This window comes from Polypterus senegalus, chromosome 18 (assembly GCF_016835505.1).
Source record: "Polypterus senegalus isolate Bchr_013 chromosome 18, ASM1683550v1, whole genome shotgun sequence".
In the NCBI taxonomy this organism is placed as follows: Eukaryota; Metazoa; Chordata; class Cladistia; order Polypteriformes; family Polypteridae; genus Polypterus; species Polypterus senegalus.
In genome coordinates, this window is record NC_053171.1 from 11637744 (window position 1) to 11664535 (window position 26792).

General features: G+C 43.2%; 1 protein-coding gene across 2 annotated transcripts in view; it reads left to right on the plus strand.

Annotated features, from left to right (window-relative positions):
* The first annotated feature begins 4355 nt into the window (after positions 1 to 4355).
* LOC120518718 (glutamate receptor ionotropic, NMDA 2D-like) overlaps positions 4356 to 26792 on the plus strand; it is a 177283-nt gene continuing 154846 nt past the window's right edge. Inside the window, exon 1 of one of the 2 annotated variants that reach the window (XM_039741646.1) lies at positions 4356 to 8514. The gene's annotated coding sequence lies outside the window, so the exon portion shown is untranslated. The remainder of the gene's footprint in view (positions 8515 to 26792) is intronic. The other variant, XM_039741647.1, reaches the window with a different exon arrangement.

Sequence of the window (26792 nt, forward strand, 5' to 3'; positions counted from 1 at the left end):
ATACAACTCAGAATTATATATCGAGCACATCTGTCTCGACTAAAACTCTCCGAAATGTTTCCAGGGCGAGATCCAACCTGCGAACGTTGCAACCAAGCCAGAGCCTCACTGGGTCACATGTTCTGGGCCTGCTCCAAATTAACATTATTCTGGACCAACATTTTTAATGACCTCTCAGACAGCCTTGGACTCACAATCCCTCCTAACCCATTAACATCTATGTTTGGGGGTCTTCCAGAGGGGCTTAAAGTGGAGAAGGACAAACAAATTGTGATGGCATTCACTACACTGTTGGCACGCAGACTCATTCTGATAAACTGGAAGAACCCAAACTCTCCTCTTTTAAGTCGGTGGGAAACCGATGTGTTATACTATTTGAAGTTGGAAAAAAATCAAATACTCAGAGGATCCGTACAGACTTTTTTCAAAACATGGCAGGATCTAATCAGTAATATTTAAAAATAAGTTCATAAAGCACAGAGAATTTATTAATTCAGGTATGTTTACAAGCCTTAAATCTTACACCGTTTGGCTTGCTCTCTCTCTCAGGGGTGGGGATCGATCTGTTCTTAACATAATTCTTTTTTTTTTGTAAAAACTTGATTGCTGTGTATGGATTATAATAAAATTAATAAAATAAATAAATATATTAAAAAAAAAAAAGAAGAGCTGTAACGCTCTCCTTTGTTAAAATTAAACTCATCGTTATCGGACAAGTCGTCGTGTCAGTGCTGGTGAGTACCCATAACTAATTTTCTATGTATTTAGTACATGTACGTACGTTTAGTGTAACTGTACACACAATTTATACTTCTTGCATTGTACGTATTATTTATTTACTGATGCTCTATGTAAGAAAGCTCAGAGCAGAATATACTTTCTGAGAAGGTTGGCATCCTTCAACATCTGCAGTAAGATGCTGCAGATGTTCTACCAGACGGTTGTGCCCTCTTTTACGCGGTGGTGTGCTGGGGTGGCAGCATAAAGATGAAGGACGCCTCACGCCTGGACAAACTTGTTAAGAAGGCAGGCTCCATTGTAGGATTAAAGTTGGACAGTTTAACATCTGTGACAGAGCGACGGGCACTAAGCAAACTCCTGTCAATCATGAAGAATCCACTGAACAGTGTCATCTCCAGGCAGAGGAGTAGCTTCAGTGACAGACTTTTGTCACCGTCCTGCTCCACTGACAGACTGAGGAGACCCCACACTATGCGACTTTTCAATTCCACCCGGGGGAGTAAATGCTAACATTAATTTTATTTTAATTCTTTTCATTTTTATTACTATTTAATTTAATATTGTTTCTTTGTATCAGTATACTGCTGCTGGATTATGTGAATTTCCCCTTGGGATTAATAAAGTATCTATCTATCTATTATATAGTGCCTTTCACATCATCTATCTGTCTATCTATCTATCTATCTATCTATCTATCTATCTATCTATCTATCTATCTATCTATCTATCTATCTATTATGTAGTGCCTTTCACATCTATCTATCTATCTATCTATCTATCTATCTATCTATCTATCTATCTATCTATTGCTGGTGGCCTGTCTATCGTAATGGCTGTAACATATGTCATACTGTATCGGAGATGTTTCATATCTTTAAAATAACATTTAGGTTTTATGTATTTACATGTTGTAGATTCTGCGGTGGGTTGGCACCCTGCCCAGGATTTGTTTCCTGCCTTGTGCCCTGTGTTGGCTGGGATTGGCTCCAGCAGACCCCCGTGACCCTGTGTTCGGATTCAGCGGGATGGAAAATGGATGGATGGATGTTGTAGATTTTTCATTTATTTTTACGTTACCTAATCAAATACAATGTGTTTAAAACTGTATTACGTATTAAATAAAACTCCTCAATGATATACATATGCGTATGTTTGTGCGTAGTATATAAGCAGTGTGTTTACATACGTAATTTCAACAAATCTTACTTAATATCTGAGAGAATATAAAGGGTTTATGCTGTATGACTGTGCGGGAAATGTTTATAAGAGTGTGGGAGAGTTGATAAGGGCTTAAAATATACAAAAATAAACATATAAACATATGGTTTGCGGATTTTCACCTTTTGCGGGGGGTTCTGGAACTCAACCCCCCACGATCGAGGAGGGAGGGATCACTGCATAATATTAAAAAAAATTTGGATATTTCATACTTTGCCCAAAAACGCCAGGAATTCTACATATTGCCTAGGCACTCAATACAATGCCTGCTTTTCATAGATTGCCAGTAACATCTACACCCCCGGAGCAAATTCGTAGGACCACTGCACTAATATACTGGGCAGGACCCCCTTCAGCTCTCAGAACAGCCCCACTTCTTCATGGCTTTGATTCCCCGAGACGCTGGAAACATTCCTTTGAGATTCTGCTCCATGTTGACAGGATTGCAGCCCACAGTTTCTGCTGATTTGTCAGCTGCACGGTCAGGTTGTGAATCTCCCATTCTGCCACATCCCAAGGATGCTCTCCTGGATTCAGGCCGGTTACTGGGACGGTCGCTGAGGAACGCTGAGCTCATTGTCATGTTCACAAAACCAGTTGGCTTTGTCAGGCTGGAAGGAGCCACTAGAAGATGTGTAAATTGTGGCCATGAAGGGATGCCCGTGGTCGGCAACAATACTCAGATAGGCCGAGGCATTCAAGCGATGATCGATTGGTGATTTGAACAGGTCCAAAGTGTGCCAGGAACACATTCTCTACACCATTACACCACCAGCAGCCTGGGCTGCTGACACGAGGCAGGTCAGATGCATGGGTTCATGCTGTTGGCACCAAATTCGGTGATTCATGAGACCAGCCTGTTTTTCTTCAGTCTTCAACTGCCCAGTGTTGGTGAGGCCGTGCCCACTGCAGCTTCAGCTTTCTGTTCTTGACCGACAGGAGTGGAACCCGACGTGGTCTTCTTCTGCTGTTGTAGCCCATCCACCTCCAGGTTCAACGTCTTGTGTATTCTCAGATGCTTTTCTGCTCACCACAGTGATGGGGATTACACAAATACTCAAACCAGCCTGTCTGGCACCAACAATTAGGTAACGGTCCAAATCACTGAGGTAATATTTTTAATCCCATTCTGGTGTTTGATGTGCACATGAACTGAAGCGCCTGACCTGATTTTATGTATTGCGCTGCTGCCACGTGACTGGCTGATCAGGTAATTGCATGGATACGCAGGTGTATGGGTGTTCCTAATTTTGTTGTGGCAGAAGCGCTTGGTTGGTGCCGACCCGACACAGACTGACACCAGAGGCACAGGTGAAAATGAAAAATTTTCTTCCTCTGGGGGGTTCACGTCTTTTCCGTGTCCCTCAGCTACAGCACAGTCCCAAAACACACCAAATGAAAAGGCCCAAAGATCGCTCCTCTTCCTCCAATCCTCCACGACAGCTTTGTCATTTTTGTTGCCGTCGTCATCCTCCTCCTCCTCCTCCCGACTCTGGCGCCCTGAGTAGTGGCCACAGGCTCCCTTCATAGCCCACCCGGAAGTGCTTCAGGTGGCAATAAACCTAAATTAGGCTTCATTTCCGGGTGTGGCTGCGTTCCTGCCCACACGGGCTCAGCAAGTCTTGCAGCGCCCCCTGGTGGTGGCCACAGAGGCCAACAGGGATGAGCTCCAGTGTTCCAGGATAGTGGCCGTGATGCAACCCAAGGGGGGCTGCCACCAAGTGTTCTGGGGGACGTAGTTTGCATCCCATAGCTGCGCCCCCGGATCTAGTGTCAAAGGGGTGTCCTGGCCGGGCGCCACAATGTACATCTGCAAAAATAAAACAGTTAAATTAGGACACAAAATATTAACTATGAATACAGCGCTTAATAAGAATGAAAAAACATCAGGTACTATATAACTATACATCTCCCGCATCTGTCATTATGGTGTGCGTGAGTTGAGAATGAATACGTTCAAATCAATGTTACAAACACTGAAGAAGAGACAGAGTAGTAATTTTTCCACTCGGGAAGTTTAAGATGCAACATGTGTTGCAGCTGTGGGGTGGGGAGACGAGAGGGTGGGCGGGAGGCAGAGTGAGACAGAGAGGTATGGAGGGAGTGTAGTGGAGAGAGAGAGAGAGAGAGAGAGAGAGAGAGAGAAAGATTGTCGGCTGCTAAGCAACGGGACACATTTACTGAATTTTAAAAACAGTCGAGGGGGGGTTGAGGGAAAAAAGAAAGGGGGAAAGCAGTGAGAGAACTGAAAACAGCGGAAGAAACCCCCCCACTATGGAAGAAAGATGGACAGAGGGGGAGAGTGAAGGAGAGGGCAAGGGGGGGAGAAATTAATAATAGAGGAATATTTGAATTTTTTTTTTTTTTTTGCCAGGCAGTGAGTAGAAGGTCTGGCAGTGTCGCGTTGCAGGCCGCCCTCTGGAGCTCCCGTGCGCGTCTCCGCGGTCTCGGTGGGGCACCTTGTACCTTGCGTGGTCTCGAAAAATAGATAGCGTTTTGTGTTGGAACTCAGCAGCTCGGAGCAGTCGTCGGTTTTACTGGGAGCAGTCTATGCGGTGAGGAAAGGGTACCGGGGGAGCCTGTGCACGGACAGCAGTTGCACGGTCATTGCTACGTGCAACCGTTAAGAATTATAACAGGAAAAGAAGACTGAACAAAATCACCTGGAGTGGCCATTTAATAGACAAAGCAGAACCAGTCTGTTTTTATTTTTCTTTTTTTTGTTTGTTTGTTTTTTTTTAACCGATGGATACAAGATAAGCGAAAGAGGGCATAAATTCTTTGTGAAGGGTAAGATTTTTTATTTCGCATAAGATACCTGTTAAGAAATCGCATGCGAGAAACGATCAACAGGCTCTGCGCGCCGCATAACTGATCGGCTAGCGCAGCGCCGTCCGCCTGCTCTTTCGGACTGAAGGACTTTAAAAAGAAATCAACTGAACCGGAGCTGCAGTGTCTAGTCGTCGTAGCGGAAATCAGCGTTGAATATACAGACGACTTCCCGGCCAGACGAATCGCACGTCCGTTGGAATGGACTCTACCCCTTCTAGCTCAACTGCCCTGCACACGCCGGAGAGGAAATGAATGGACCACCTTTGAATGACACGAGGCAAGCCGTCCCTTTTTGCGATTTTGAACGTTCATACAGCTTCGCGAAAAATAAAGGAGGATGTCACATGGAAACAAAGGGGAAACGGACGATTGTAGTGAGTGGGGGAACCTGTGACACACCAGGGGAAAAACTGCGATTGTAGCGGAAGAAGAATAAGTTTGCTGCATCCAAACCCAAATCGCCTGTCAGTGTTCGTATGTGCACATCGCCGTTAACAGGCGGTTACCTCCCTCTTACAAATCTGTGAGTTCACCTGCCTGATGTTATCCACAGACGGACAATGCACGTGCATCCCTGCTGAAGATGCTCCCTTTCATTTTACTTGGGTGTAACCCTAAATTGGAGGCCACGGCATAAGGTTCGTTTGGTATATATAAAAAAAAACATTCTTGCAATCGCTAAACATTATAATGGGTGTTAAAGCGCGTTGAATCCTTCAAGAGTTGACAAAAAAAAAAACAAAGCATAAACCATATTCGTTAGGACGGTGATAAAACTTTGCGCACTGCACTGCAAAGAAGCCTACAGAAAACATAACCTGAAATTATTACACAAAAGAAAGACCGAAAGGGGGAGTTAGGGAGACAAGGCGAGGGGTTCTTCTTTAGCAAAAAAAAATTACTGGGGGATGTAACGCGCTCTTCATGTTAATCAAATGAGCGAACAGGTTAATAACTTGGACTTTGTGTGGGTGCCACGGCGCCTGGACGCGATTTTTGACGGCTTTCGGATTCGGTTAACCGTCGCGTTTTCCGATTGCAAAGAAACAATTAGCCGACAGACGTATGGAGGGGGGGTCTTAGGGAGCGGAATCAAGGGGGGTGACACAAACTGGACCTCAATGTGCTCGGTGAATCCCAAACAGTTTGTTAATCTAGTATTATCTGCGAATTGAAGAGAGGTAAACAGTGTAGTGTGCCTGCAGCCCTTCTGTGAGCCAAGGCTGGTCAGATCTCTGCTTATCTGTCCCGCGATATAATCTTCTGGCAGCTGCGCCGCTCCTGCGTTTATTTATCTATTAGATTATACATTTGTTGGTTTTTTAATGCGTCCATATACTCATCCATGTTGTGCGCTCGCCGTCCCCTGAGTCGCGGGGAGCCGCGCGTCTTTTATGTATTTAATGACTGATGTATCTATGTATTCGTTTATGCTTACATTTTGTGCAGTCGCTGTCTTAAAAACAAATCGGAGCTAGTTTTATGACCGTATGTATGTTTATTTGTATCTGTTGGGTTATATTTACGTATTACCCTATATAAACGCAAATTCTTCATTCGTTTTCTATCATACTTTTACACGCTCCCATACCAGCAACAGGCAACCCCTTGCTTAAAATATGAAGTGCAAGTAAGTCTCTTCAATGGATACTTTCAGTTTGGGGGAGCAAAAAAAACAAAACATTGTCTATGAATAAACCTCACTTTCCGTCTGCAAAATAAAAAAAAGTACCAAAAGATGGCTTACTTCCGATGACCGCTCTGCGGATTTGCTAAACTGACCATAATTTATTTTTCATCTTCTTATCAAATCATTATAATACCGAACTGAAATGTAAAGAAAAAAAATATGCCGTCCGCACTGTGATACCTAAGACAGCAATAACAGAAAAAAAAAGAAGCAAGCCAAAGAACGGATTTTACAAAGCGGTGTGCTTATTGTTATCTCCTTCGGCCAATATTAATAAGCCCGTTTGGAGATAATCTGTTTCAGTAAGAAGAGAAGAGACTACAGTTCCTGAGCAGACACGAGATCCTGTCATATCGGCTTCTGAAATCCACCGCAATGTTCTGAGTACCTGCTAAAGTATTAGCAGGTCGTGGGCAGCCGCAGCCTATCCCGACAGTAAGGAGTAACAAAAAAAAAAAAAACAAAAAACAAAAAGCAGGGACAAACCCTGGGCAGGAAGCCAATCAGCATTCAAATAAATGCCAATTGGCACTGGACTTATTTATTTATTTATTTAATTCCCAGTGTCAAATCATTTGCCGTCCGGTTGTAACTAATATGCAATCATTGGAAGCTTTTTCTTGTGTTCAGTCTCCGCCTGCTTTATTTATTTGCTGAACACAAACCCAGGAAAACAAGATCGCGCTCGGACAGTTTACAGCTATCTAGTTTTATACACCGTGGATCAGTAAGGGGTGTCATTCTGGAACACTGTTTTAGGTGTATGTAACATCAGTCATTCAATCAATGAATACCTTACAGAAACAATATTAACCATCGCGTGGCGTATTGCATCCATCCATTTCCCTGAATTTGCTTCCTTTCAATATTTGTTCTTCTGTCTGGGCGTTGGAAACAAGACAAGCTCGACAATATCTCACTGTGACTTTTGTTCTTTCGGCCTCTCAGTGGTCTCCGGCACGCTGCATACCTGTTTCAGAGGCAAAGCTAAGCGCTACAAGTGGAACCTGCAAGTAAGCATTAAGGACCACCTGTTGAAGAGAACAAATAGCAATCACACCAGCTTCCATACTTCGCAGCCAAACTAGCCTCGGGGATGAGGAAGGAGATTTATCCCAAGCCCTGCTGTTTGAAAGGGGGGTCGCGTTTCTTCTTCTTTTTTCTTTTTTTGCACTGAAAGGATTACAATGTTCTCCAGGTTTATCTCATCCTACACATTTTGACTGGGGGCGACTTTTGGGGTTATGCGGAATCCGCCTAACCGGACACCGATCTCCAGCTGTGAGGAAAAGGGAGAAGGTGTGCCGGTTGAACTGGGAAGAGACTTATCGATTACAAGTAATTCTTACCGTTAAAGTGGACATCAGCTGGTATTTGACGGCCGATTGATTGATCGATCTGAACAGTGAGAGGTGGGATGTAAAATTGAACTCCCTTCTGTAAAGTGATGAGAGGAGCCACGATGGATTGCTCACAGTCGCATATACGCGCACCTGGATTGACAGTGGGGAGACGTACACATTTCGGACGTTTCTTTAAGGATCGGTGAATAAATAGTAGGCGCTAATGTTTTACACCTTAAACATATTTCTGTTTTTGGGCAACTGAATTATCGTATATAATAGGATGATTGTGACATTCGGGTGATTTTCGCTAAAGAGCGCAAACAAGAACTGCTCAAACGCAGAATAACGAGATTTTATTATTATTATTGAAAGCCGCTCGGGGATTTACTAAGCCGACAGGGATACGCTTAAAAGGATTATTGAGGAACAAAACAGCGATTTGTCTAATTCCCCTTGAATGCTTCTGTTTATTCATTAAGACGGGCCCGCTTGACTAATTGGAGAACATTACTCTGAATTTGGAAAGAAAAAGGCCGTTTACTCACAAGGACGGTGAATTGACTGTATTTTTTTTTTTCCCTTCTTTAAAGAACTCTACTTTTTTTTTTTCTTCACTGTTGAGTCTTGGAAGCACACATTCCTGGAGGCGCCCAGACGCCGTATAGACCAGCGGCTGGCAGAAAGAAGGTACTGTACGGGAGAAGGGGGGCATTCTCAGGGTTATGTTGGTATACCAGAAACGATAGGCAGAGGATGGGAGGGAGTGCAGCTGTACGTGAAGAGAATGGGGATGGAGATGTGCCCCCCATTCAGTTTAGACAAGTGCGCGCTTCAAAGGACACGTGCCGTTTAAACGCCACATCTCTGCGATCAGCTGTCTACTTCAGGAAATGCGCTTTACTAGCAAAGCGCCGGGGCCTGTGGGCGCGCACTGAATAAAACAGTGAAGTGAAGTATGACCATTAAAAAGACTGAGTGTCAGAAGAGCCTTGGTCCCCTTAGAAGTGCGGGTGGGTATAATTAAGCAGATGGGAAGTGATAACGAGTTGGAACGCTCTGCAGTATATAGTGACAGGCAAGAGGGAGAAGGAAAGGAAAAGAAAGAAGAGAGAGAGGGAGAGAGAGAGATGGAAGCATGTGCGGAATGTAAAGCAGAGGGCTGGGTGGGGGGGTTTTGTGTCCTTTTTTTTTTCTTCAAATTGATTTGCTTTGATCATTTATTTGTAAGTTTTTCTTTAACGCCAAAAGCGCACGCCGAGCTCACTGGATACTGCCAGTGATCTTGTCATACCAGCCAAGGTTGATGAAAGGTTACTGATGTGTTCTTACGTTTAATTTAACGCGAATTAAGCCATCACTATAGGAAGCTGACAGGGTTGGAGTGCATGCAACGGCAACGTCTGTTAATGAATCCTCATAATTGGGGGCTCTTATATACGTTCTGTCACCTTTTCTTCTTCCCGCCTCCCTCCCTTACTTATACGACTATACGGGACGCAGCATCTCTCCACACTGCTCGGCGATGCACTGCTAAGATGATGGTCTCCAAATCCCATTCTGCGTGTCAATGGTGTAGTCCCATCTTGTCTATACCTTTAGTGTGCTTGTGTGTGTGTGAAAAAGAGCGCCAGAGTGAGAGTTTGGCACACGCGTGTCTGCCTGTTTCGAGAAAGTCAAGACCTCTGCAGTCGCAGACACTAACGAGATGCTAATTGTGATTCTGCCCCCCGGTGCTTCTAAATAATGGAATCAAATTAGGATTCTTGTTATCAACGTGACATTAGAAACAGGGATGAACTGGCTTATTAAGTATGAGGAATCCTGCGACGCACCCGAGCAAATGCTGGAACGGCAGGGGGCGCTCTACTTTGACTTTTCACGGTGGTAGTTGTATGTTAATGCGCCGATAGGGGCAAAAGCGTAAAAAGCTCATTCACACCTGGGGAAGTGAAACTTCATTCCAGTTTTCCCCGTGGAAGCCCCGGAGTGAAAGATCAATACACTGTCCTCGGCCGGCACCGTCAGGGACAAGGCGCTGGGGTAGTGAGGAACTTAATGAGCCACGGAAGAGCTGCTTTGTAAACAAGCTGGAGGCGCAGCTCGAGGAGAAATTTCGAAAAGGCGGGGGCTGCAAGGTGGCTGCTTTAAATCAAAGATAGTATTCCGTTATAAAGTCTTTGATGGGAAGGCGGCGTGCTGTTAAAAAAAAAAAAAAAAGACCCCCATAAAGAACGGGACCTGTCAGACACGGTGTGCGCGGGGTTTTACTCTTACACCATTAACCATGCATTTAAAATTCAAGGATACCGAGGAAAGCTTCCCCCCACCCCACCGTGTCCCCGAAGAGGAAATGTGTTGCCGGGCAGATTGACAAGCAAGCAAATTCCGCATTAAAAACACGAGAAAGGTCTGCCTAATCTAGAAGGAGCAAACCCCTCCAGTGCCAAAGACACATGTATATTTATTACGCCGCAGCTGCGCACTTCATCGCTGAGCCTCAAGTACACTGGGAAAATGGAAAAATGAAACCTGCTAGGAGCAACGGACAAGCGCACAAGTCACATTACTTTTGCATTAGTCATTTAGTGCTAATTAAATCGACTCTTTACCTCCCCCGTCTCCCCCATCTCTTTGTGAGCTATCCGCTTGGTATCCCTGCCTTACATCGCAACCTCACGGGGAAATCAGAACATCTTCGCGAGAGCATTTCATCTTAATGAGAGCCTCGAATAATGGCCTCGACCAACTGGCTCGCACACGTAAAGCATTTTAGCTGTACATAAGCTGTATATTCATGAATGCAGGAAAGTGACAGGCTCGAGGCGCATGGCTTTGGGCTTAGGGAAGAAGAAGAATTACACATACAATTAGACCTTCTGCTCACATTCGTCACCAGCAGATGGATGTGAATAACGATTAATAAACCAGGCAGGATTTAGAAGTAAGCTGCGTATACCGGTCAGCGTTTGATGAACAATAGCAACATCAAAAATGTATGAGCCTTAAATGAAATGTGTGCCTTCATAGCAAAAGATTTTATAACAGGATAACTTTCGATTAGATTGACAACACAGAGCACTGCGGGGAGGCATAACGGCTGTCCTCGTTCGTAAAAAAATGGCTGTGTCAATTTTTTTTTTTACGTTGTTGCCGCTTTCCAAGACAAAACGCTCTGTTCCAAAGGTGCCGGGTATACAAATTTACGCGTTTATTCCCTCATTTATTTTTAAACAGACATATATAAAATGTGGCACAGCTGCATGTATCGTAAATAACAAATTACCACACACTTTAGCAACCTGAAATAAAAGCTTCCAACAAGTGTTTCTGATTTCACATTCACTTTAAGGGCATGCAGTGTTTTAAATATGAGGCAGTCGTCATATACTAAATGATGAATTGTAATTCAATGTATTGTTAGGTCTTATGGGTTCTTTATATGTTCATTTAATGAGTCTTTTAACCGACGTGCACTCTTAAAAGTATTGGATCTGTAGATTGTGGAGTTCCGCGTTGAACCAGAGCTTCACAAGGAGACGTTTCGTTCTGAGAAGAGTTCTTGGCACATGGCGGTTCTTTGGGATTAAAATGTGGGCAAAACAGAAATGTGTAACGTACGTTATGGTACCTATAGGATAGCAACTCATCAAGAGGACCTGAATTGAGCCTGTGCCGTTGTATACGGCAAGAGGCCTCCAATGATAAGATCTAAATAAACGTTCTTCATGGAGCCTTCACATGGAAACCAAAAATGGTTCTCGTATAGCATCTCTGAGTAAGAACTACTTTGGCATCGTTATTTTTAAAGATTAAACTTAAAAAAACGAGTCTTGTGGCTACTTGAGTTATGTGCCATCGGAAATATTGAAAGCCGTTCGACTTAATTGTAAACGCAATTTGCAATGAATTTTACAAGATTTATTTCTCTTTTTGAAAAAAAAAAAAAAAGCTGCATATATCCTGTGTTATTTTCTTCACATGGAAGCCTTTCACAACGTTTGGCCAGCCTTTACATTTAGGAGTCACGAATTTTTGAAAATGAGTGTTAGTTCTGGGGTCCATCGGAGCGCAGACCCGAACTTGACGAGTCCATTCACACACAGCCTAATCCAGACCGGGTTTCATTATTAATTAAAATCGAACTCGGCTTTGTCATTTATATTTTATCCACATATTTGTTCATTTAGTCACGTAGATACTCAAAGTTCTTTTTGTTTGCTCTCCAGGGTCCTGATGAAGTTGTTTCAAATCCACCTGTAAGGTCAGCACATATACATCTAAATGCAGTGCACACGCGCCCACCATTTTTATATTTTATTTGCTAGAAACTCTGGGTGACCTACGCGGTTTTCTACTTACTGAGTATGTAATACGAGAAGTGGCCGAGCAGGACAGCATGTAGCTATTCTTTGGTTAGCACAGCAGCACATCCATCCATCTATTTCCCTATCACGCTTACCGAGGGAGAGTCGCGAGGCGGCCGGAGCCCATCCCAGCATGCGCACTCTTAAAAATCAAGGGGCCACAGTGATCCTTCAGAGCGATGTCATAGAAGAACCGTTTTTGGTTTCCAAAGGACCCATCCAGATGAAGGTTTCAGAAAGGACCTTCATTTATTTAGATCCGTAACATGCGCCATACAGTAAATAAACACGAATAGATGTTTGCTTATTTGTGAAATACTGAAAAGTCCATCCATCCATCCATTACCCAACCCGCCATATTCTAACTACAGGGTCACGGGGGTCTGCTGGAGCCAATCCCAGCCAACACAGGGCACAAGGCAGGAAACAAACAAACAAACAAACGCACACACACACCAAACACACACTTGGGACAATTTAGGACCGCCAATGCACCTAACCTGCATGTCTTTGAACTGTGGGAGGAAACCCACGCAGACACGGGGAGAACATGCAAACTCCACGCAGGGAGGACCCGGGATGCGAACCTAACTACTCCTAACTACCCACTGCGCCACCGTGCCATCCTAAGTCACCAAATTAAAACGACTCTTACTGAATACAATAAGAAAAGCTCAGTTCCGGTTTTCTTAATCTGTTAGTGTCCTGCTTGGCAGCCGACCATACATGAATAGTTTCAGTTTGGTTTTCTACAGATAGGGGACATTTTTTCAAAGCTCGAAAAACCAAAGAACCCCTCCCAGAATAAATTGGTTGTTTGTCAAGCAAAGGCTCAATAAGGAACCACACAACCCAGTAAAGAAAGATGCCATATAGGAGAACCGTTTTTGGTTGCCAAAAGACCCTTCCAGATGAAAATTCCAGAAAACAAACAAAAAAAAAAAAACTCCATACAGTAAATAACCATACATAGATGTGAACAGAGTTGGGAAATAAAGGATTTTAAAAGGACTTTTGCTTACAATAATACATGCTATACGCCCAGGTTTTCTTAATCTGTCAGTGTCAGGGTAGCCTACCATACATTAAAGATTTCTCTCTTTTTTTTTAGCATATTATGAAAGCACAAGTAAATGCAGAGAACCCTTTATTGAATGAAATGGCGCTTTGTCAAGCAATGGCTCTACGAGGCAGCACACAATCCGGTAAAGAAGAGCGCCATTAAAGACCGAGGAGTCTTGTAAGAGTGTATGAGGCGCAATGCGCAGGAACAATCCCTGGACAGGGCGCCAGCCCATCACTAACAACAGTGCATATCTCAGGAAAGGACGTATCCTAAAAGTATTTAAAAAAAAATGAGCAAAAGGTTTGTCTCTATCATTTATTTCCTCCCTGCTTTCCATCAGTGTTGCGGCCACTTTGAATTCGTGCAATCGGAAATACGAAGAACCGATCCAACACAGTCTAGCGCTAATGTCTTTCTCCTAACTGCAGGGTATTCTCTGCAGATCTCAGTTGTATCTTTTTATTTCCTTGACCCCCCCTAATGGACTGGAGCCCCGTCCGGGGTAATTGGTTCCTGCCTTAACCCCAATGTTGGCAGATCCACGCAATTCTGAATTGGTTTTGAGAATTTCAAAACGGAGGGGTGGATGAATGTTTTAGTTATCTGTTTGACCCAAACCCATTCATTTAAATTTAGACGCAAAATAATTTAAATATGTCATGATTGGGTTCCAGATTTCTGAAAACTGAAGCACTAGACGGTAAATGGAGCGACTTGCAAGTCGCGCAGTGTAAGTCGATCCGTTTCGAGTGCCATTAACATAAAAGTACCAAAGTGGTTCTTCAGAATCATGGTCCTTAGAAGAGCCACCTACAAGAAAGTTGCTAATAAAACTTTATTTAGATCTGTAACTGTCTCTATAAATAAAGATGATTATGTGAAATACTACTTTTAAATAGACCGAATACAGCAGTAACATGGACTAAGTTCAACATTTCTTCACCTGTTAGTATTCTGCTATAGTTAACATTAAAGATTCCAGTTAGGAGCCCTTTTAAAGCCCATAAGAACCAATTTCACAAGGAAACAAAAAGTTTCTTTGTTAAGCAAAAGCTCTGCGAGGAACCACATGCACGACCCAGGAAGTGCCACTAAAGAACCGGCATTTTGAAGAGTGTGCCTTATATGTGGCGCCCTCCCGCACGGATTTCATAAGAACCCAACAATTGTTTTCATGCTCAACTGAAGCACTGGGGGTCTAATGAATGGTGCAGATTGAACTTGAGATCTTATTACTTTTCCAGTTTGAACACGGACTGGTCTAAACACTGTTACAGATTCATCGATATATAAAGCCACGTCTTTCCTTAACCCCACATTCACATTAGAAGAGGGTCGCGAGGAACTAAATTTCAACGGGACTGGAGCAGGACAGCTCTCTCCAAAGAGCATTCTTAAAATCTCAGGGACCAAAGTGGTTCTTCAGATTGATGCCATGGGGAAAATATTAGGATTCCAAAACAACTATCCACATGAATATTACGACAGAACCTTTATTTAGATCTAAAACAGGTTTAATAAAAAGCCATGACCAGATGATGTCAAATTTATGAAAGAACAATGGGCTCCGTGCTGAACACAATACCAGAGGTTAAGTCCAGTTTTTTTTTAGTGGCCTACTATTTTACTGCACATTCAAGTTTTTTTTTTCGTTTTATCTGCATATTAGTGTAAGCAGGAGCTGTTGTCAGTAAGTTTATTTATAATGGGAGGAGAAATTTAGCGGGTGGAGTAGAAATAAAAAAGAAGTGTTCCTGGGTAGCTCATTGCTGTATCTCCACCGTTGTATTATAAGAGAAATAAAATACAATTGACAAATAATCCACAAACTGGGGTGACCATCGCTGTGTGCCTTTTCACACATCGAGGACTCGGACTGCTACGCCACCGAGGTCGCCCGCAAGCCAAGAAGAACCGACGCCGAATTCTGGTAAGGAGAGTAGCGGACTATCAACACCCACTCTAACATAAGGAACGATTTTAAAACCGAAAAAGACAGAGAGACCACTTTTTTTGAAAACAAACAAACAAAAAAAAAAAAAATCCCATAATGAAATGGTTCTTTGGAAAGCAATGGGTCCACAAGGAACCGCACAAGCCAGTGAAGTGCCATTTCAGAACGGCCATTTTCACGAGTGTAGGCAGTCACTTGATCAGCGCTCATCACTGCGGCACTTATATAAATGTTCCCTTTTTCTACAAGTAGCATCGAACCAAGAGCCTTGTGTAGTGAATTGGCAATGCACTATATCCCCAAATTCTTCATTGGTACAGCACAATTTATTTTCATTTCAAGTCAAAAATCACATACTCAGGGTCACACGAACAGCCAGTAGTGAAGACTGATGCGAAAATCTTGTGATTTAAAGCCTGGCATCGTGTAAGTAAATCACAAAGGTTGACAGCGGAATCTTGGCTTCTCACCCTGTGCAATTTAGATAAGCCCTACTTACTGGAGCTAGTAATATATACATCTATCCAACCCGCTATATTCTCACAAAGGGTCACGGGGGTCTACTGGAGCCAATCCCAGCCAACACAGGGCGCGAGGCAGGAAACAAACTCTGGGCAGGGCGCCAGCCCACCGCAGGTCGCACACACACACAATTTAGAATCTCCAATGCACCTAACCTGCATGTCTTTGGACTGTGGGAGGATACCCGGGGGGAACACGCAAACTCCACCCAGGTCTCCTAACTGCAAGGCAGCAGCGCTACCCACTGCGCCACCGCGCCGCCCATATACACTATATCTAAAATAGATAGTTTTTCCAGGCTCCAATGCCTTAGCCACAGGTAGCTCACAGCGCTTCAGTGTTAGTTCTCAACACGGTGATAATAAACACATTTTGTTATTCCTTTTTTGGCTGACACCAAACATTTTAGATACAATTAGTTTCATTTCTAGGAGTTATGGAGCGCAAGCAGGTGCAGCGCCTTGCTCATGGTCACAACACCCTGTCACCATGAAGCCGGATTCGCACCCGCAACCTCTGGTTTCAAGTTCAAAGCCTCAACGCCACACTGCCTGCCTGACACCCACGAAATATACGTCTTCACATAAAATTCCCATTTAGTTCGGTAGAGCCCAGTGCGTGCGCACATGTACGCCTCGCAAATGTGTTGTCTGACCTTTTATATATGGCCACGTCGCACTGTCCCAACGAGCCTTTTGTGTTGTATTTAATTATGTTACGCTGTTCCAACGAGCCTTTCACGAAGCTTTCTATGAAGTGTTGCAAAGTTCTAAAGACGAGAATCCGAGCGCCGTCACATTCCTGCATTAACGGCTTCGCTCATTATTCAAAAGAGCAGTGGAATATGCGTATGGCATCACATCCCAATGCCGTTAATACAATAAGCTTTTCGTAACAGATTAAGGCCAATCTCTGGGTTGGAAAGGCTGCACAAGTCCAGCAACTAACTGTATTACCACATCATTTAGTTTGATGGCGAAGATAGGCAGCAGTCTGGCGTTTTGCGCCACTCGTTCGGATCAATCTCTCCATTCCCACAATGCTTCTTGTTTTTTACCCCAGGATCTTCGCAGCCCTCCTGCTTATAACGGATTTATTTCGGAGTCGTCCAACACTCTGTCCTCGTCTCAGCCAAATTCATTTTAACTGAACGGGTGTCCACGATCTGTAGACTAACACCCGCTGCGTCATTGGGGCTCCCTCATCCCAAAACGATTCCCGTTCATTCTTCACATTTTGTCAAGCCTGACAAGACCCCCTTCATCCCAAACCCATTACCCTCCCCCTTCAAGCAAATGTTTTATTTGAAGAAATAACCAGCCGATTCTATCTAATATGATCTAATCACATTACTGCATAAAACAATGTAGGTGCGGCGTAGCATGTCAGAATTTACATTTCTCCGCTATGATTGATTACTGCACTCTACACAAGTGGGAAACTTCCTAATAACACATTTTCCCAATTAAATACGAATGTTATTCTCATAATGTAGGTGTTTAACTTGTTTTCACTTGAGGAGTGATATGTTCCTTTAATGATCCTTACATTTGCCATGTTTTTTTTTGTTCATGCCATGTGTATTGTGTTGGTGGGAGTGATGGGGTGAGCACGAGAGGTTAGAGATGGCATTGCTAGAAGAGCGTTTTGAGATGTTCTCCACTGATAAATCTGTTTTGCAGGTTGCTGAATGGAGTGGCAGGAGTCATTGGTTTCAGTTTGACTATTAAAAAATAAAGGTGCCAATGTGGTTCTTCTAAGCAATGCCACAGGGGAACACCATGCTGGGCTCCCAGAAGGTTTCAGAAAGAACCTTTATTTATTTAATATCTGTAAATGGCTTCATGATTAGATGGTGACAGGTTTGTGAAACACCACCAGATTCATTCATTTTTAAAGGGGGATGACGTATGGGCGGGCGGCACGGTGGCACAATGGGTAGTGCTGCTGCCTCGCCGTTAGGAGAGCCGGGTTCCTCCCTGCGTGGAGTTTGCATGTTCTCCCCGTGTCTGCGTGGGTTTCCTCCCACAGTCCAAAGACATGCAGGTTAGGTGCACTGCAGGTCCTAAATTGTCCCATGTGTGTGTGTGTGTGCCCTGTGGTGGGCTGGCACCCTGCCCGGGGTTTGTATCCTGCCTTGTGCCATGTGTTGGCTGGGATTGGCTCCAACGGACCCCTGTGCCCCTGTAGTTAGGATATAGTGGGTTGGATAATGGATGGAATAACACATGGGCTAAGTTCGGGTTTTCTTAATCTGTCAGTATCCTGCTATATAGCCCACTATAGATTATCCACATATTTAGAAGCTTTTCAAAGCCTTAAGAGCCTGTTTTATATGCAAAGAATCCTAACTGGAGCGAAATGGTTCTATGAGGCGCCGCACAATACAACAAAGTGTTACTAAAGATCCAGAACTTTTAAGAGTTTAGCGTATAAACATCTCCTTTAAAATAAAGCTGAGCCAAGACTTGTCTGGGAACACAATGTCATTCCACCGCTAGTCAAGGACAGTGACAAATACATGTTGGCCATTTTATTATTTTCACTCAGCCCATCCTGCAAGTCTTGGGGTGTGGGAGTAAACCAAAGTAACACACTCTTTAAAATTCTTTAAAACTTCTTTACTGGGCTGTGTTGACCGGGTCAGATTTCCCATAAGGCCAACCTATGCCATGGCTTAGGGCGCAGCAGTCGTCTTGGGCGTATATACAGAAGAAATAACAACTAAATATTTACACATTTTTCAGTATTATTTTGAAAAGTCCATATAAAATGCTCTTTTTTTAAATTTACCTCCTTATACATTAAATAAATTGAGCATTACATTTATGTTGCCCATCTCTACAGCTCAGTCACAGGCAAAAAGCATTTGTTATTTCTCTCTCACACACTTGGCGTAAACCACGTGTTGAAGGAAAATTCCAGATTTGGCGTTACAATAGTGATTCATTACACTCATATCGCTTAACTGATAGTAGGTACGTAAAATATATCGTTACTAATATGAATTAATGTTTAGTTCACCGTGTTCTCCTCGTGTCTGCGTGGGTTTCCTCCCACAGTCCAAAGACATGCAGGTCAGGTGCATTGGTGATTCTAAATTGTCCTGTGTGTGTGGTGTGCCCTGTGGTGGGCTGGCACCCTGCCCGGGGTTTGTTTCCTGCCTTGTGCCCTGTGTTGGCTGGGATTTTCTCTGGCAGACCCCCGTGACCCTCTGTTAGGATATAGCGGGTTGGATAATCGATGGATGGATGGATGATTCCCATTTCCTGCGGTGGGCTGGCACTCTGCCCGGGGTTTGTTTCCTGTCTTGTGCCCTGTGTTGGCTGGGATTGGCTCTGGCACACCCCCGTGACCCTGTAGCTCGGATATAGCGGGTTGGATAAGGGATGGATTGATGGTTTAAATATCTAGGGGTAAATATCACAAGCAAACATAAAGCTCTTTTTAACAAAACTTTGCTGTCTACATGGACAAAATTAAACAAGATGTGAATAGATGATCTACCCTCCATCTTATATTAACAGGGAGAATCAGCATTGTCACGATGACCATCCTCTCCAAGCTTCTCTTCCGATTTCAAAGCATCCTCATATACATTATCATTTTGTGAGAAATTAGACTCTGGCACTACCGAACCTAAAATTCTTTTACTGGGCAGCAGATATACAAGATATAAAGACCTGGATATCGACACAAATTGAAGAAAATGCACAAGCCTGGTCTGCAATAGAAATCAAATCTTACAGTACTTCTTTTTGTTCTTTGCTCTGAGCACCAGTTAACAGAAATTACTGTCAATACACTAATAATCCAATTGCCCTTCATTGTCTCAGAATATGGAACCAATGTAGGAAGCACTTTAGGACAGAGAAGCTTATATCTGTTGCACCTCTACATGACAACCACTTTTTTCCAAACTCTCTAACTGTTACACTACTGAAAGTCTGGAAAATGTCCAGGATTAAAATACCTGGAGACTTGTACATAGATAATGTCTTCGCATCCTACAAACAATTACGCTTCAGATTCAACCTTTCATCAACACACTACGTTCAAGCTAAAAACTTTGCTAAACAGAACCTGCTCAATTTTCCTCACCTTCCACCTTGTTCTATTCCAGAAGAACTACTGATCAGTCTCGAATACTCCGATAGTATCTATACAATTTATAACAATATTTTAAAGTCCTTTCCTTTCAAAGACCCCAAAGTACATTGGGGAAAGGATTTGTCACTTAATATTTCAGAAAAGGAGTGGGCTGGCGCCCTGCCCGGGGTTTGTTTCCTGCCCTGCACCCTGTGTTGGCTGGGATTGGCTCTGGCAGACCCCTGTGACCCTCTGTTAGGATATAGCGGGTTGGATAATCGATGGATGCATGGATGATTCCCATTTCCTGTGGTGGGCTGGCACTCTGCCCGGGGTTTGGTTCCTGCCCTATGCCCTGTGTTGGCTGGGATTGGCTCCGGCAGACCCCCGTGACCCTGTATGTTGGATAATCGATGGATGTTTAGCCCACTCAGGGCCGTAAGCCTAAAAGCCGTAAGCAGAAAAAGTTAACAGGGGAGTTCACCAAATTATAAGGGGAGCCGAGATTTTTATTACAAAACATGAAACATACACAACTTATGAGTTGTGGTGTAATGTAAGCTTGACACAAAATGCAAAAGCTTTCAATGAAATTCTATAATGTCAGATGAGAATCGAAGTAAATCTTCTGCATTTGATGTCAATCTTATTCGCTGTTTTTTGTATCGAATACGCCATCTGGGTGAATAATCTGAACTAACCAAAGAAGTAATCGTCGAAGTGGCTGCGAGAAAAAGGACAACAAACAGTTCATCCAAACATTGACATTTTATTACGAATGTTTGTCTGCACGCCAGTGACCAATTCCTTTATCTTCTCTGAAAAGAATCGAGGATCATTTAAGAATCATACGCTGCTGTGCACTGATCTGTCGACTTCAATGAAACATTTGAAGCCTTTCGTGGACAAAACAACAACAACACCACTTATTTCTAGAGCGCGTTTTCATACAAATGATGAGCTCAAAGTGCTTTACATGATGAAGAAAGAGAAAAAAGGACAAAGTAAGAATTACAATCAGAGAACACTAATTAACATAGAATAAGAGTAAGGTCCGAAGGCCAGAGAGGAGAGAAAAAAATGAACAAAAAAAAAAAAAACTCCAGAAGGCTGGAAAAAAAAAAAAACAAAATCTGCAGGGGTCCCAAGGCCACGAGACCACTGTGACGATGCGGGTTCGGCTCCACACTCCCATCGCTGTTCAACCCAACACCGTCGGTAATGTCACTGATGAGCTAGACAGTGGAGGCAATAACAATTGAGCAAGGGATGGTAAAGATGTGCAAAAGTGCTTTTAAATCAAAAAACAGTGTTCAGATAAATAGCGCTGTGCAGTTCCAAAATAGCTCAATAAATAATCCAATAAAAGAAAACGTGGAGGTAAAAACAATCCTTAAAAACGAGGCTAAAACGTTCATACAGGAAACCTTTAAAAATCAACAACAAGCTCGGTGTCTTCCTTTAACTGGTGACTCCCCTGCTTCTTCCTCTCCAGGCTTCCCAACAGGGGAGCCACTCTCTCTGCAGCTGACCTTTTTTCCAGAGTCGTCCCGATCCCTGGCTTCGGTTCCACTCCCTCCAGACCGCGACTTGGGAATTCCTCTCACGGCCAAGGCTCTCACGTGGAGAACACCACATCCCAAATCCTGACTCCCGCTGCCTTCCGCGGCCCCATGCGGAGTCACCCGTCTCCCAGTCACTCCCGTACTTCCCACAACAAATTCTACGGGAGCGACAACAAGGCTGTCTGCTCAGCTGCCTACGAGCGCTCACTCACCCTCACGCTCCGTGTGTCTCTCTCACCGACTCGCTCCCTTGTAACCTCCGTCCTTTTTGTTTCCTTTCCTTTTCTCTCCAACCGACTCGCGCTTTTTATATTGCGAGGGGCCATAGCAGCTGCAGCACATTAGCCACGGGAACAATCACAGATGTGGAGAGTCGCTCACCTGTGCACTAGGTGAGAAACGGCCACACCGCAGATCGCCCCGCAGCTTGCTACGACTGCTACGCCCTTCACGAAGCCGCGAGCGCGGTGATTATTTATTTAAAACTGAAACGGCCTTCGTTAGAAGAGCTGTGGACCCATAACACCACAACCACCCAGCCCCTCTAGGCATTCTACCTGACATCGATGACCTCAATCAGTCCTCACGGTATTCAGGGTTCTCATGGAAGGACTTGATGATGACGGTCACGTGGACTTCTGGCCTCTAATCCATCAATGGAGGGACATCACGGTGCAGGTCGTCACCACAGAAAACCGGAAAAAGAACAGAAGAGAGAGCAGGGGTCAGTACGGATTTTAGAATAGTAACGATAATTAATTGAATATGCAGAGCATCAGGATTAAATTAAAATGAAGTTATGAGAAAGCCACGTTAACCCCTTATCATTCGGGGTCATTTTTGCTAAATCGCTTGTAATTCGACCTCTCAAATTAGAGTCATTGCTGTTATTGAACTATCTGGAGTATAAACACATGTGTGGTCTCTTTGTAAAGGTGACATTCTCTAGTTTCACCCTTAGTAGTCAGAATCACTGTAGGTGTGACTGATCAAAAGTTATGCACATTAGAACTCACAAAAAAAACAAATTTTTTTGTTCTCACCTAAGTTTTTTTATGAAAATAAAGGAAAATAAAGCTGCAGTAGGTAGGTGGGGACAGAAACACACGATGTACCAACAGAATAACTTGTTGACTACTCACATTTCAAATTTGAAAAGAATACCAGTCAAAATGACATTTTTTACACCAGTTTTTATGTGGGCATGCCCAGGGGCTTTTTAGAGGGACCATTATCCACATTTTGGAACGTATGGAAAAGTGTAATAACTTTTGAATGCTTCAACCCACAGATATCAATGAGGGCTCTACTGAAAGCTTACACCTAAAGGAATCTATATCTACACACAGTGTCACTCTATTAGTTATAAAAATAATAAAAACAATAAAAAATACACATTTCTATGTAAAAATAGTCAATACAAGTTATGGGCCAAAAATATATTTGTATTTTTATTTTTTACTTTTTTTATAAAATGCACACAAACTATATACATTTCTTTTACAAACTGTTACAACACAGCTCAGCGTTTTTCCATGTGCCACTTGATGGCAGCAATCACTAGCAAGCAGAAAGCACAAGGCGTGGCACGTCGCTCTCTGCCATTACACGCCTCCTGGGCGGTTGAATACTTTCGCAACGCGCATACATGCATCTATTATTTAATCGAGCGTTTATTTACGTTTAAACTTCTACTTTTATTCATATTTAAACTGCGAAAAAACTTGGCGAAATCACAATAAACAACCACGCACCAACTCTGCAGACTGGCACAAATGCCACCTTCACGCAGCTCGATCGTTTGTTTACAAGTTAGTATGGCAAGTTACATATCAAAATGCTCGGCTGCTCATTGGCTGTAAGTTTTGAGTGTCAGTCACAGTGTCCAATCAAACTGGTAGATTCTACCAGAGTTTGAAGCAGACGTCATCATCTAAGCTTTCTGTGACACTGGTTGGCTATACGAGGTGCCAGTCAACCCCAGACCCGTCGTAATTGGCCAACTTAGGTGTCTTTCGAAAGCTAACACTTCCGTGTTTCATGCGGTAGCATGGTTATCGCCGACAGAAACAAATTACGTCTAATATGAGCAATATAAGTGAAAAAAAATTACTTAGGTGGTCTCAAGTTATGAAACGTTTTCTGGAGTTTTTGTCCCTTTGAGAATATATCGTGTGTTTTGGACCTAAATCGTTTTACTGGATTATATTCGCTGGAGCCTTACGGACACAATGGGATCAATTCTGCTCGGAAATATTGATGTTTGACTTGCAGGGGGTCTTCAAAGGTAGGGACAGTCAACTCTTAAAAGTATGTACTTCTCTGTAAAAAAGGCTTTAGTGTCAGTGCTGTGGTTGTTGTGTGTCAAAATGGTTTATATCATCGGAAAGACGAGACTTTGAAGTTTCATTTGATGGGTAGGGTGTCGAGATGCATGGCAGATGGGCATGCACACATTACTGTAACGTTTTTGAACCGCTGTTATGTCCTGGGACCGGTACGTGTGCGCGTTAGTGTTTTGAGCTGTTTTTTAAAGTGCTCCACCGTATCAGCCTGGCGAGTTTCTATCGGCAGGCTATTCCAGATTTTAGGTGCATAACAGCAGAAGGCCGCGAAAAAAGCGCGAATGAAGAAAGGTATTTAAGACGACTTGAAGAAATTCGATGGAAGGCTTTTGTGTCGGTGTTAGTGTTATGCCATTTCATAAGGAGTGTCGTTTTGAATTAAAAATATAATGTGGTTCAAAGATTGTAAAGATTGTAGTACGTGCTGATATGTTTCAAAACGAAACTATTACATATTCAATTGTAAATTATAAATCGACTTTTTGAGGGGGAGAAGGGGCGCAGAATTCTGTGCTTTGGCCTAAGGTGTAGAAATGTGTAAATCCGGCCCTGCTTGTTGAATCTTTACTTGACAGACAACCATTTTATTCTGGGGGGGCTTCTTTGGTCCTTCGAGCTTTGAAAAACGTCCCTATCTGTAGAAGAACAAACGGAAAACATTCACGTATGGTAGGCTACAGAGCGGGACATGAACAGATTTGAAAAAACGGAACTGAGCTTTTCTTAGGCCAGCGTATTTGCGACCCCAGTTTTAATTGCACCCCCCCTAATGTTTTTTTTAAAAGAAGCCCACTAATACCAATTTGTTCTTTATAATTAATGATATATCATCGATGCATATTTTATTATACTTACTTTACTTTTATCGACATTTATCTAACTCTACATTTATTTTTCTAGTATCAGAATGTAGTTTAAATGAATTTGTTTTGGTTTCAATAGATGTATTCTTCATATTTTCGATTCTTGTTTTCTTTATTTCACATCTTCGCACCCCCCTTTTTGTTACTTTTGCGCCCCCCCCTAGGGGGGCCCGCCCCACAGTTTGAGAACCATTGTCTTATTGTATGTATTAAGAGTCCCTTTAATTTGAAGACTTATCAGTGTTTAATGGCGCATGTTACGGATCAAAATAAATGAAAGTCCTTTCCGGAACATTCAAGTGGATAGGTCTTTTGGGAACCAGTAATGGTTCCCCTATGGAATTGCTCCGAAGACCCTCCAAAGTGCACAGCAGACCCATGTAAGACAGTGTGAATGTGGGCTTCAGACCACACAGTGTCATATTGATTTTAAAGATATTAGAATGTAATGTGTGATACCCGCACAATTCCACAATCTGCTCTTACATTCTGCTCATTTTCCTCAACCTCTCCCTTGGAAGAGATTGGGAAATATTTAATACACTCTTCCAGTTAATGGTTCTGTAATGCCATTTGGTTAGTTGTAGAACCATTGCTTGACAAAGAACCATTTCATTCAGGGGTCTCTGTGATGAAATTGCTTCTTTCAGAAGGTTCCTAATCTGTGAACACAACAGAGATTTTTAATATACACTCACCTAAAGGATTATTAGGAACACCTGTTCAATTTCTCATGAATGCAATTATCTAATCAACCAATCACATGGCAGTTTCTTTAATGCATTTAGTGGTGTGGTCCTGGTCAAGACAATCTCCTGAACTCCAAACTGAATGTCAGAATGGCAAAGAAAGGTGATTTAAGCAATTTGGAGCGTGGCATGGTTGTTGGTGCCAGACGGGCCGGTCTGAGTATTTCACAATCTGCTCAGTTTCTGGGATTTTCACGCACAACCATTTCTAGGGTTTACAAAGAATGGTGTGAAAAGGGAAAAACATCCAGTATGCGGCAGTCCTGTGGGCAAAAATGCCTTGTTGATGCTAGAGGTCAGAGGAGAATGAATGGGCCGACTGATTCAAGCTGATAGAAGAGCAACTTTGACTGAAATAACCACTCGTTACAACCGAGGTATGCAGCAAAGCATTTGTGAAGCCACAACACGCACAACCTTGAGGCGGATGGGCTACAACAGCAGAAGACCCCACCGGGTACCACTCATCTCCACTACAAATAGGAAAAAGAGGCTACAATTTGCACGAGCTCACTAAAATTGGACAGTTGAAGACTGGAAAAATGTTGCCTGGTCTGATGAGTCTCGATTTCTGTTGAGACATTCAAATGGCAGAGTCAGAATTTGGTGTAAACAGAATGAGAACATGGGTCCATCATGCCTTGTTACCACTGTGCAGGCTGGTGGTGGTGGTGCAATGGTATGGGGATGTTTTCTTGGCACACTTTAGGCCCCTTAGTGCCAATTGGGCATCGTTTAAATGCCACGGGCTACCTGAGCATTGTTTCTGACCATGTCCATCCCTTCATGACCACCATGTACCCATCCTCTGATGGCTACTTCCAGCAGGATAATGCACCATGTCACAAAGCTCGAATCATTTCAAATTGGTTTCTTGAACATGACAATGAGTTCACTGTACTAAAATGGCCCCCACAGTCACCAGATCTCAACCCAATAGAGCATCTTTGGGATGTGGTGGAACGGGAGCTTCATGCCCTGGATGTGCATCCCACAAATCTCCATCAACTGCAAGATGCTATCCTATCAATATGGGCCAACATTTCTAAAGAATGCTTTCAGCACCTTGTTGAATCAATGCCACGTAGAATGAAGGCAGTTCTGAAGGCGAAAGGGGGTCAAACACCGGATTAGTATGGTGGTCCTAATAATCCTTTAGGTGAGTGTATAGTAGGCTAGCCAGCAGGTGACTGGTCAACAAAACCTGAACTTGGCCTGTTATTGTATACAGCAACGAGTCCTTAAAACCAAGAGCATCCGCCATTTCACAAAAGTGTTATCATTTACTGGATTTATTGTTGTTTATGAAGCCAGTCATGGATCACAATAATGAAGATTCCTTCTGGAGCCGTCATGTGGATTGTACTTCTGAGAACCAAAAATGATTCCCCTATGACATTGCTCTGAAGAACTACTCTCGCTCCTTTCTTGTTAAGAGTGGGGCACAT